This window comes from Arachis hypogaea, chromosome 18 (assembly GCF_003086295.3).
Source record: "Arachis hypogaea cultivar Tifrunner chromosome 18, arahy.Tifrunner.gnm2.J5K5, whole genome shotgun sequence".
Lineage (NCBI taxonomy): Eukaryota > Viridiplantae > Streptophyta > Magnoliopsida > Fabales > Fabaceae > Arachis > Arachis hypogaea.
Window position 1 is genome coordinate 5669095 of NC_092053.1, and position 12589 is coordinate 5681683.

Consider the following 12589-nt stretch of genomic DNA (forward strand, 5'->3'; position numbering starts at 1 on the left):
AAATAAAAATAGAAGAACTTTTGGGTGAAATTTGCACTGATAATCCTTTAGATATTAAAAATACAAATAAATAATTAGTAAGCATTAAATTAAAAGATCCTACAAAGAAAATAAATGTTCCAAATAAAATTCCTTATTCCGTAAGAGATAGAGACGAGTTCTCATTAGAATGTAAAGATTTTTTGGAAAAAGGAATTATAAGATTAAGTAAAAGTTCTCATGTGGCTCCAGCCTTTTATGTCGAAAACAATAATGAAATTAAAAGGAGAAAACGAAGAATGGTAATTAATTATAAGAAGATGAATGAAGCAACTGTTGGTGATGCTCATAAACTTTCAAGAAAAGATTCTATTTTAGAAAAAATCAAAGGAGCAACTTGATTTTCATCCCTCGATGCAAAATCAGGATTTTGGCAACTTCGTTTAGACGAAGAAATAAAGAAATTAACTGCTTTAACTTACCAACAAAAGAATCAACAAGTGTGTTGCTCTATGAATGGAATGTTTTACCATTCGGATTAAAACAAGCCCTAGGTATCTATCAAAGATTTATGGAAGAAAATCTAAAAGAGTTAAATGAATTTGTTTTAGTTTATATTCATGATATATTAATTTTTACAAAACAGGATAAAGAAGATCATCTTCAAAAATTATTAATAGTATTAGAAAGATGTAAAGAAAAAGGATTAGTTCTTAACAAAAAGAAAGCAAGAATAGCAAAACAAGAAATAGAATTTCTTGGATTAATTCTATCCACTCAAGGAAAGTTAAAACTTCAACCAAATGTTTTAGAAAAGGTAAATTTATTTCCTAATAAAATAGAAGATAGAAAATAATTACAAAGATTTTTAGGGTGTATAAATTATATTTCTGATCAAGGATTTTTAAAGAATATAAGAGAATACACTAAAAACTTATTTCCAAAAATAAGTACTAAAAAAGAATGGAAATGAGAAGAAGATGATAGTATGCAAATTCAAAAAGTCAAAGAATTATGTAAAAAGCTTCCAAAACTTTATATTCCAGAAGAAAATGACTACTTAATAGTAGAAACAGATGCTTCAGACATAACCTGGTCAGGATGTCTAAAAGCTAAGAAAGCTATAAAAAACTTGGAACAAGAAAAAGAATCACTAGATTCTAAATATTCCCCAAAGGAATTACTTTGCAGGTATATTTTAGGGACATTTACACCAGCAGAACAGAGATATACTACTCATGAAAAGGAAACTCTAGCAGCAATTAAAACTCTTAAAAAATAGAAAATTGATTTACTACCCAAAGAATTTACATTAAGGACAGATTCAAGTTACCTAACAGGTTTCATACGATATAATTTAAAAGTTGATTATAATCATGGACGATTGGTAAGATGGCAATTATTTTTGTTACAATATCCAATAAAAATTGAATATATCAAGGGTGACAAAAATATTATTGCAGATACATTAACAAGAGAATGGAGTTCGTTTACAACGCATTAGATCAAGAAATTCAAAAATATGAGCAAGAACACGAAAAATACAAGCATTGTTAGCAAATAAGGACACAGATCCAATCCCTCAAGAAGGCCATTAAAGCAATGAAATCAACACAACAAATAAAACCATCGGAGTTCAGCCAGCTAAGCATGGTGGACAAACTAGGATGAGAAAAAATTTCAGAAAATAAAACAATTATTGAAATTATTAAAAAATCGACCCAAGATAAAAAATATTATGTAATTTATAATGGTCCCATGAAAGGAGTATATGATGCCTGGGAAAAAGCAGCACCATTCACACATCAATCAAAGATAATTCATAAAGGAGAATTTTTAACACTGGAAGAGGCAAAGGAGTCCTTCAGGGAATATGAAGCTCTTCACCCAGAGCAAACCCTAAGAAGAGTAGATAAAGCTCCAATTCAAGCCCAGAGAACAAGAATAATGAGAAACATTTCTACATGGGCTGAAATCAAGGAAAAAAAAGGTCTGTAGATCAAATCTCAAAGAAACCCTTAATATAATTCGGAATTGGACTGAAGAAAAAAGGGCAATTTTGGGATATTATCCTATTGTCAAAGAACAGCTAACAAAGCTGGTCATTTTTCCAGATGCTTCCCCATCTGACACTTATCAGTTTTTTCAGTATGGATTAATTGATACAATTTTAATTTTTAATGATCTAAAAATTATTAGTGAGTTTCCTGCAGGATTCGTTGATGCAATAAAGAGATTTAAAAATATGATTGACAATGTAAATCCAAGGGATGTATCCCTAAAATTTACAAATAGTCAACCTATTTTTAATGAAGAAGAATGCTTGGTTCTAGCATACCAAGTAATATTCATGTCCATTTTTTCAAAAAATTTTCAACCAATTGATCAAATTCAAGATTTAACAAGTTACAGTCATGAAGGAAGACTAGCCAGCACATTAGCAAGGGTCTTTGTAAGAACTCAAAAAATAACGAAGGAATCTCACACAAGAATTAATTATAAAAGTAAAAATACTCTGCATGTGTCCAGTAAAAGAAATGAAATTGAAGAAAGAGAAATGAGACTCTTGGTGAAATTTGAATCAACATTCTACAATTTATCTGGACTTTTAGAAAAGCTCCCTGAAGGGATAAAAAGGAATCTCTACTATTTGATAAAAGACAGAAAAGACCACAAGTGCTAGCTATGCGCCTCGGAAATATATGAAGAAAGCAATAATGAAATGTGATCCACCCACATGATAAAAGAGGAGGACAGTGCATCTGAAGCATCCCTCCACATTATTGCATAATGGCATAAGCGCTTAGGTCATAAAGCACCAATAATGTAGCTGGTGCAAGATAGTAAACAATGAAGTAAGCAATGGCGTCATAAGGGTAAGGATGGGAATTGTTCATCAGACCCAACCATTATAAATAGATTGCTTAGGCAATTGCTGAAAGTATCAGAAAACAGAAAGCAGAAGGCTAAGAGTACTCATATGCTAGGAGAGCAAAGAGGAAGCTGCCGAGGCGATTCTGTAGTCTGACAAAGAATTCCCTTAGGAAAAAATAGTTTTAAACTCCCCTCTGGAGTTAATATCTACAATCTCCCCTTTGGAGATAAAAACACCTTATGTAAAATATACTAAATAAAGGAAATTTTTCTCCAGAAAGGTACATTTTTATCCTAGTCTCTTAGTTATGAATTATTTAGAAAGCCTAGAATTAACGGAAGAATCTGATTATTATAGATTAACTGCTTTATTAGATAATGAAAAACAGGTTGTTCTAAAAACAGAACTAAATCTCAAATCAAATGAAAATTTTAATAAACAAAGTCTTTTAAAAGAAGTTTTTAATAGAAAAAATATAATATACTATGAAAAAATTCAACTTGAAACCCCTGTAAAAATAAAATCTGCTAATGGAGAACTTGAAATAGCTTTGATAAATGATGAAGAATTGAGTAAATAGATTGAGAAAATTAAGGATCAACAAAAAAGATCTAAAATTGGATGGATTCATATTAGTACCATACAAGTCTTAATCAAATCTACATAAATGAAAGGAATTAATTCACCAATAAGTTTAGCAATCTGTGACAAAAGAATTACTGATGACCCAATAGATCAAATAATTGGAATTGTTCATGAAAATTTGGCAAATGTAAATGTTAAATTTAATGCCCATCTTGGATATGTCATACCTTTATCAACTGAAAATCTTGGAAAATCTATAAGTTTAGCTTATAAATTTCATAGAAAAAGTTTAATGGAACAAGATGATGAACTATTTTCAATTACATATTCAATAAATTATGCTTTAACAAATAGCCATCATAGTATAGTATTTAAAAACAGAGAAAGAATTTATGTCGATGAATTATTTCAGAAAATTGTAAAAATAGAAATACTAAAATATAAAGCTATTGAAAACCCAGTTATATGATTAAAAGAACCATCAAGAAGATCGTTTTCATCAAATTTTCAGATAAGTGAATCTAAAATCAATAGTCTTTTAAGTTTATCTAAATTAAAAATTAAAGAAGAAAACTCTGAAATAAGAGAATTAACAAAAAAGGTCGAAAAATTAAATGAAACCCTAAATATTAAATTATGACAATAGATAAGGAAGAAATATATGTAACTTATCAAGATAAGAAACAAGAGCTCTTTGAAAGAGAGAATCGTTTGAATTATTTGCAGTTTTCTGAAATAAATCAAAGAAGATTTGAAGCTCTAAAAATAATCTATAACAAGCTGAAAAAAGAAGTTGAAGAGCTAGAAAAATTAATAGAATCTCTAGAAAATAGTCATGAATCGATGATAGAGTTTGCAGAAATTCTAAAATAAATAATGTTAAACAAAACTATTTTTAGGAATTATAATAAGATTAGCTAATTTATGAAGCATAAAAAGATTGAAAAACCAAAAAATAAAATAAAAAGGAAAAGAGCGAAAAAATTAAAAAATAAAATAAAGGAGTATAAAAAAGAATTAAATAATCTTCAGGACGAAATTGATGATCTTATAATAAAAAAGATAGAAATAAGAATAATTATAAACAAGTTTGAATTAAATTTAGAAAATTTATAAATGCCTGGAAAACCATATTATGATTTAAAAGAATTAAAGCTGTTGAAAGAAAAGATGGAGAATGAAATTGAAAAATTAGAAAGATATTTAAAAACAAGAGAAAGCTAGAAATACAAGAAGTTATTGAGGATTTAAGAAATTATATTAAAGAAAAAGACAAACAGATAAAAGATTTTATATATAATAATCCATGTAAAAAGGAATATTATAATTATGATAGAAATTAGAACAGAATTAAAAAATTATAAATATGAAATTAGAATTCTAAATATACATCAAGGACTAGTAATAAATAATCATATAACAAATACAAGAGAAATTGTAGAAATGGTTAATACTTCAGATTATGAAGTTGCAAATTATTTTTATCAAAATCCTTTGAATAGAGCACCACCAATTGAATCTATACAAATTATAAACTTATTCGAGGCAAAATATGAAGAGTTAGTAGAAATTTCGAAAGAACAATTAAAAGAAAAGTCGAAAATGAAAAATTGGAGGAGATATCTGGAATTATATAGGGTTTCATATTAAAGGAACTGTAAGAGATTATATGACATCAATAGAAAACCAAATAATAGAAGAATTAGCAACAAAAACAACAATTTATGATAAGATATTACATATAATGATGATTCTATATAGAAAATTTTTCAGAAAAAATATTATAGATCATAGACAAGAAGTTTATAATAAAGAATATCAAGAAGCAAAAAATCATTTAGCTAATATTCAAATATATGATTTATGAAATGTGGAATCTTATATATGTGAATATAGAATACATTATTATAAATTAAAAGAAGAAGATAAAGACCATTATCTTAGTATGTATATAACAAAACTTTCATACCTGCTAATGAATTTATAATGGGAAGATTTATAAGAGAAATAAATAGAGAAACAATTGAAAATAATTTTGGCGGAGCAACCTCTGCAATAAGAGAGGAAATAAAAGAACGTTGTATGCAAGAAGCGACTCAAAAAGTTTTCAGGTTTTTCAATTTCGACTTTTCTTTTAATTCTTCTTTCGAAATTTCTACTAACTCTTCATATTTTGCCTCGAATAAGTTTATAATTTGTATAGATTCAATTGGTGGTGCTCTATTCAAAGGATTTTGATAAAAATAATTTGCAACTTCATAATCTGAAGTATTAACCATTTCTACAATTTCCCTTGTATTTGTTATATGATTATTTATTACTAGTTCTTGATGTATATTTATAATTCTGATTTCATATTTATAATTTTTTAATTCTGTTCTAATTTCTATCATAATTATAATATTCTTTTTTACATGAATTATTATATATAAAATCTTTTATCTATTTGTCTTTTTCTTTAATATAATTTCTTAAATCCTCAATAACTTCTTTTATTTCTACACTTTCTCTTGTTTCTAAATATCTTTCTAATTTTTCAATTTCATTCTCCATCTTTTCTTTCAACAGTTTTAATTCTTTTAAATCGTAATATGGTTTTCCAGGCATTTATAAATTTTTTAAATTTAATTCCAACTTGTTTATAATTATTCTTATTTCTATCTTTTTTATTATAAGATCATCAATTTCGTCCTGAAGATTATTTAATTCTTTTTTATACTCCTCTATTTTATTTTTAATTTTTTCACTCTTTTCCTTTTTATTTTATTTTCTAGTTTTTCAATCTTTTTATGCTTCATAAATTAGGTAATCTTATTATAATTCCTAAAAATAGTTTTGTTTAACATTATTTATTTTAGAATTTCTGCAAACTCTATCATCGATTCATGACTATTTTCTAGAGATTCTATTAATTTTTCTAGCTCTTCAACTTCTTTTTTCAGCTTGTTATAGATTATTTTTAGAGCTTCAAATCCTCTTTGATTTATTTCAGAAAACTGCAAATAATTCAAACGATTCTCTCTTTCAAAGAGCTCTTGTTTCTTATCTTGATAAGTTACATATATTTCTTCCTTATCTATTGTCATAATTTAATATTTAGGGTTTTATTTAATTTTTCGACCTTTTTTGTTAATTCTTTTATTTCAGAGTTTTCTTCTTTAATTTCTAATTTAGATAAACTTAAAGGACTATTGATTTTAGATTCTCTTATCTGGAAATTTGATGAAAACGATCTTCTTGATGGTTCTTTTAATAATAGAATTGGGTTTTCAATAGCTTTATATTTTGGTATTTCTATTTTTATAATTTTCTGAAATAATTCATCGACATAAATTCTTTCTCTGTTTTTAAATACTATACTATGATGGCTATTTATTAAAGCATAATTTATTGCATATGTAATTGAAAATGGTTCATTATCTTGTTCCATTAAACTTTTTCTATGAAATTTATAAGTTAAACGTATAGATCTTCCAAGATTTTCAGTTGATAATGCTATAGCATATCCAAGATGGGCATTAAATTTAACATTTATATTTGCCAAATTTCCATGAACAATTCCAATTATTTGATCTATTGGGTCATCAGTAATTCTTTTGTCACAGATTGCTAAACTTATTGGTGAATTAATTCCTTTCATATATGTAGATTTGATTAAGACTTGTATGGTACTAATATGAATCCATCCAATTTTTGATCTTTTTGTTGATCCTTAATTTTTTTCAATCTGTTTACTCAATTCTTCATCATTTATCAAAGCTATTTCAAGTTCTCCATTAGCAGATTTTATTTTTATAAGGACTTCAAGTTGAATTTTTCTATAGTATATTATATTTTTCTATTAAAAACTTCTTTTAAAAGACTTTGTTTATTAAAATTTTCATTTGATTTGAGATTTAGTTCTATTTTTAGAATAGCCTGTTTTTCATTATCTAAAAAAGCAGTTAATCTATAATAATCATATTCTTCCGTTAATTCTAGGATTTCTAAATAATTCATAACTAAGAGACTAGGATAAAGATGTACCTTTCTGGAGAAAAACTTCCTTTATTTAGTATATTTTACATAAGGTGTTTTTATCTCCAAAGGGGAGATTGTAGATATTAACTCCAGAGGGGAGTTTAAAACTATTTTTCCTAAGGAAATTCATTGTTAGACTACAGAATCGCCTCGGCAGCTTCCTCCTTACTCTCCTAGCATATGAGTACTCTTAGCCTTCTGCTTTCTATTTTCTGATACTTTGTACAATTTTCTAAGCAATCTATTTATTATGGTTGGGTCTGATGGACAATTCCCATCCTTATCCTTCTTATGACGTCATTGCTTACGTCATTGTTTACTATCTTGCACCAGCTACATTATTGGTGCTTTATGACCTTAGCGCTTATGTCATTATGCAATAATGTTGAGAGATGCTTCAGATGCACTGTCCTCCTCTTTTATCATGTGGGTGGATCCCATTTCATTATTGCTTTCTTCAGATATTTTCGATCGAGGCGCATAGCTAGCACCTGTGGTCTTCTCTGTCTTTTATCAAATAGCAGAGATTCCTTTTTATCCCTTCAGGGAGCTTTTCTAAAAGTCCAGATAAATTGTAGAATGCTGATTCAAATTCCACCTAAGAGTCTCATTTCTCTTTCTTCAATTTCATTTCTTTTACTGGATGCAAGCAGAGTATTTTTACTTTTATAATTAATTCTTGTGTGAGATTCCTTCGTTATTTTTTGAGTTCTTTCAAAGACTATTGCTAATGTACTGGCTAGTCTTCCTTCATGACTGTAAATTGTTAAATCTTGAATTTGATCAATTGGTTGAAAATTTCCTTAAAAAACAGACATGAATATTACTTGGTATGCTGAAACCAAGCATTCTTCTTCTTCATTAAAAATAGGTTGACTATTTGTAAATTTTAGGGATACATCCCTTTGATTTACATTGTCAATCATATTTTTAAATCTCTTTACTGCATCAACGAATCCTGCAGAAAACTCACTAATAATTTTTAGATCATTAAAAATTAAAATTGTATCAATTAATCCAAACTGGAAAAACTGATAAGTGTCATATGGGAAAGCATCTGAAAAAATAACCAGCTTTGTTAGCTGTTCTTTGACAATAGGATAATATTCTAAAATTGCCCTTTTTTCTTCAGTCCAATTCAGGATTATATTAAGGATTTCTCTGAGATTTAATTTACAGACCCTTTTCTTTTCCTTGATTTCAGTCCTTGTAGGAATGTTTCTCATTATTCATGTTCTCTGGGCTTGAATTGAAGCTTTATCTGCTCTTCTTAGAGTTTGCTCTGGGTGAAGAGCTTCATATTCTCTGAAGGACTCCTTTGCCTCTTCCAGTGTTAAAAATCCTCCTTTATGAATTATCTTTGATTGATGTGTGAATGGTGCTACTTTTTTTTAGGCATCATATACTTCTTTCATGGGACCATTATAAATTACATAATATTTTTTATCTTGAGTGGATTTTTTAATAATTTCAGCAATTATTTTATTTTCTGAAATTTTTTCTCCTCCTAGTTTGTCTACCATGCTTAGCTGACTCTTATGGTTTTGCTTGTTGTGTTGATTTCATTGCTTCAATGGCCTTCTTGAGGGATTGGATTTGTGTCCTTATTTGCTGACAATGCTTGTATTTTTCGAGTTCTTGCTCATATTTTTTAATTTCTTGATCTAATGCGTTGTAAACGAACTCCATTCTCTTGTTAATGTATCTGCAATAATATTTTTGTCACCCTTGATATATTCAATTTTTATTGGATATTGTAACAAAAATAATTGCCATCTTACCAATCGTCCATGATTATAATCAACTTTTAAATTATATCGTATGAAACCTGTTAGGTAACTTGAATCTGTCCTTAATGTAAATTCTTTGGGTAATAAATCAATTTTTCATTTTTTAAGAGTTTTAATTACTGCTAGAGTTTCCTTTTCATGAGTAGTATATCTCTGTTCTATCCCTGAAATATACCTGCAAAGTAATTTCTTTGGAGAATATTTAGAATCTAGTGATTCTTTTTCTTGTTCCAAGCTTTTTATAGCTTTCTTACCTTTTAGACATCCTGACCAGGTTATGTCTGAAGCATCTGTTTCTACTATTAAGTAGTCGTTTTCTTCTGGAATATAACGTTCTGAAAGCTTTTTACATAATTCTTTGACTTTTTGAATTTGCATACTATCTTCTTCTTCCCATTTCCATTCTTTTTTAGTACTTATTTTTTGAAATAAGTTTTTAGTGTATTCTGTTATATTCTTTAAAAATCTTTGATTAGAAATATAATTTATACACCCTAAAAATCTTTGTAATTGTTTTCTATCTTCTATTTTATTAGGAAATAAATTTACCTTTTCTAAAATATTTGGTTGAAGTTTTAACTTTCCTTGAGTGGATAGAATTAATCCAAGAAATTCTATTTCTTGTTTTGCTATTCTTGCTTTCTTTTTGCTAAGAACTAATCCTTTTTCTTTACATCTTTCTAATACTATTAATAATTTTTGAAGATGATTTTCTTTATCCTCTTTTGTAAAAATTAATATATCATGAATGTAAACTAAAATAAATTCATTTATTAACTCTTTTAGATTTTCTTCCATAAATCTTTGATAGATACCTGGGGCTTGTTTTAATCCGAATGGTAAAACATTCCATTCATAGAGCAACACACTTGTTGATTCTTTTGTTGGGCAAGTAAAAGCAGTTAATTTCTTTGTTTCTTCGTCTAAACGAAGTTGCCAATATCCTGATTTTGCATCGAGAGATGAAAACCAAGTTGCTCCTTTGATTTTTTCTAAAATATAATCTTTTCTTGGAAGTTTATGAGCATCACCAACAGTTGCTTCATTCATCTTCTTATAATTAATTACCATTCTTCGTTTTCCCCTTTTAATTTTATTATTGTTTTCGACATAAAAGGCTGGAGCCGCATGAGAACTTTTACTTAATCTTATAATTCCTTTTTCCAAAAGATCTTTACATTCTAATGAGAACTCCTCTCTATCTCTTACGGAATAAGGAATTTTATTTGGAACATTTATTTCCTTTGTAGGATCTTTTAATTTAATGCTTACTAATTCTTTATTTGTATTTTTAATATCTAAATGATTATCAGCGCAAATTTCACCCAAAAGTTCTTCTATTTTTATTTCAAGATTATTTTTTGGGATATTTATCTGAAAATATAAATTTAAATAACATGTTTCTAATATAGAAAATATTTTAAATTTTAAAATCTTATCTATAGTAGTAGTTGGTATTTTTATACGTTTTGATTTTTGATTTATTGAAGAATCGTGTGGAGCTTTTAAAACTATATATGTTAATTCTTGAATGAATGGATGATATAGCTTTAAGAAATTATTTCCTATGATAAAATCCATTCCAGAATCTAACATATATATGAATGGAACAATGAACCTATAATTTTGAATAAATATTTCAACCATTTCTGCTTTTTGGTCAATTTTATGTATTGATTTGTCAGCTATTCTAACTCTTAACGGTTTCTTTAATTTTTTCCAATCAAGTTTTATATTTGTACCTGCAAAGCATTTTGTTTCTCCAGTATTTATGAAAGCATTTATAAACTTTTCTGTTATTTTTATAGTAATAAATGTAGCATTATTGCTCAGTCTCTGAGTCTGTTTCTGAGACATATTCAAAAATATAGTCTAAATTATCATCTGATTCTTCTAATGGTTCCATGAAACAAGACTTAGTAATTTCTAATTGTTTGGTAAGGTCCTTTTTATCCTTCTTTTTTGGACTTTCATTTGCATAGTGTCCTTCTTCTTGGCAATACCAACACTTACAATTTTATTTTTTATTTGGGCAATAGTTATTTTTTTGTCTTTTGTTTTTATTGTTATTTATTTTTCTAAAATACCTTTTTTTTTTCTCTAGTTTGGATAGTATTTTCTTTTTCTAAATTGATTTTTTTTTTCTTTAAAAATTTTTATTAAGACCATATTTTTGAGGAATTTCTTCATTATCTTGACAGCAAATTCTAATTATATTTTCAAATCTTTTTTGAGTCGCTTCTTGCATACAACGTTCTTTTATTTCCTCTTATTGCAGAAGTTGCTCCGCCAAATTATTTTCAATTGTTCCTCTATTTATTTATCTTATAAATCTTCCCATTATAAATTCATTAGCAGGGTATGGAAGTTTTGTTATATACATACTAAGATAATGATCTTTATCTTATTCTTTTAATTTATAATAATGTATTCTATATTCACATATATAAGATTTCACATTACATAAATCATATATTTGAATATTAGCTAAATGGTTTTTTGCTTCTTGATATTCTTTATTATAAACTTCTTGTCTATGATCTATAATATTTTTTCCAAAAAATTCTCTATACAGAATCATCATTATATGTAATATCTTATCATAAACTGTTGTTTTTGTTGCTAATTCTTCTATTATTTGGTTTTCTATTGATGTCATATAATCTCTTACAGTTCCTTTAGTAATGAAACCCTATATAATTTCAGATATCTCCTCCAAACAATTCACTAAGTTTTGGATTAGTAAAGTCTTCTAATAAGAAGGAAATCAACCAGTTCTCGAAAATTTCTTTTTCATTCTTTTTACAGTCTAAATCGAGCATTCTTTTTCCTTCCAGTTCTTGGATTTTAGGAACATATTTTGATGGTATTTTTGTATACTTTGAATTTTTATTCATAAATCCCTTTTTAAAAGTATAATTTTCAAAACCTGTTTTCCATTTAAATTGAGATTGATTATCCTTAGATGTTCCAGGTTCATTTTTTACTTGTATTGGAATTGCTGGTTTTTCATCACTTGAATAATCTAGGATGTGTTCTTCATTTTCTATATTTTCAGAATTTACTAGTTCTTCTTCTATTTGAAATTCTTGTTCCATAATATTATTTTCTTGAGCCATTTTTAATTGTTTAAAAAGTATTGTAACTTCTTCTAATTTTTTTTTCAATATTCATAATTTTAATGGTGGTTTTACTTTTAGTTCTGTTATGTTGGCTATATTTTGAAATTTTTCTTTTTTGGGATTATCTTTCTGAAAATATTTATTTAATATCTGTTCAATTTCATTTATATTAGGTTCCTCTTTTTCCTTATTTCTTTGAAATTTTATGGATACTAATA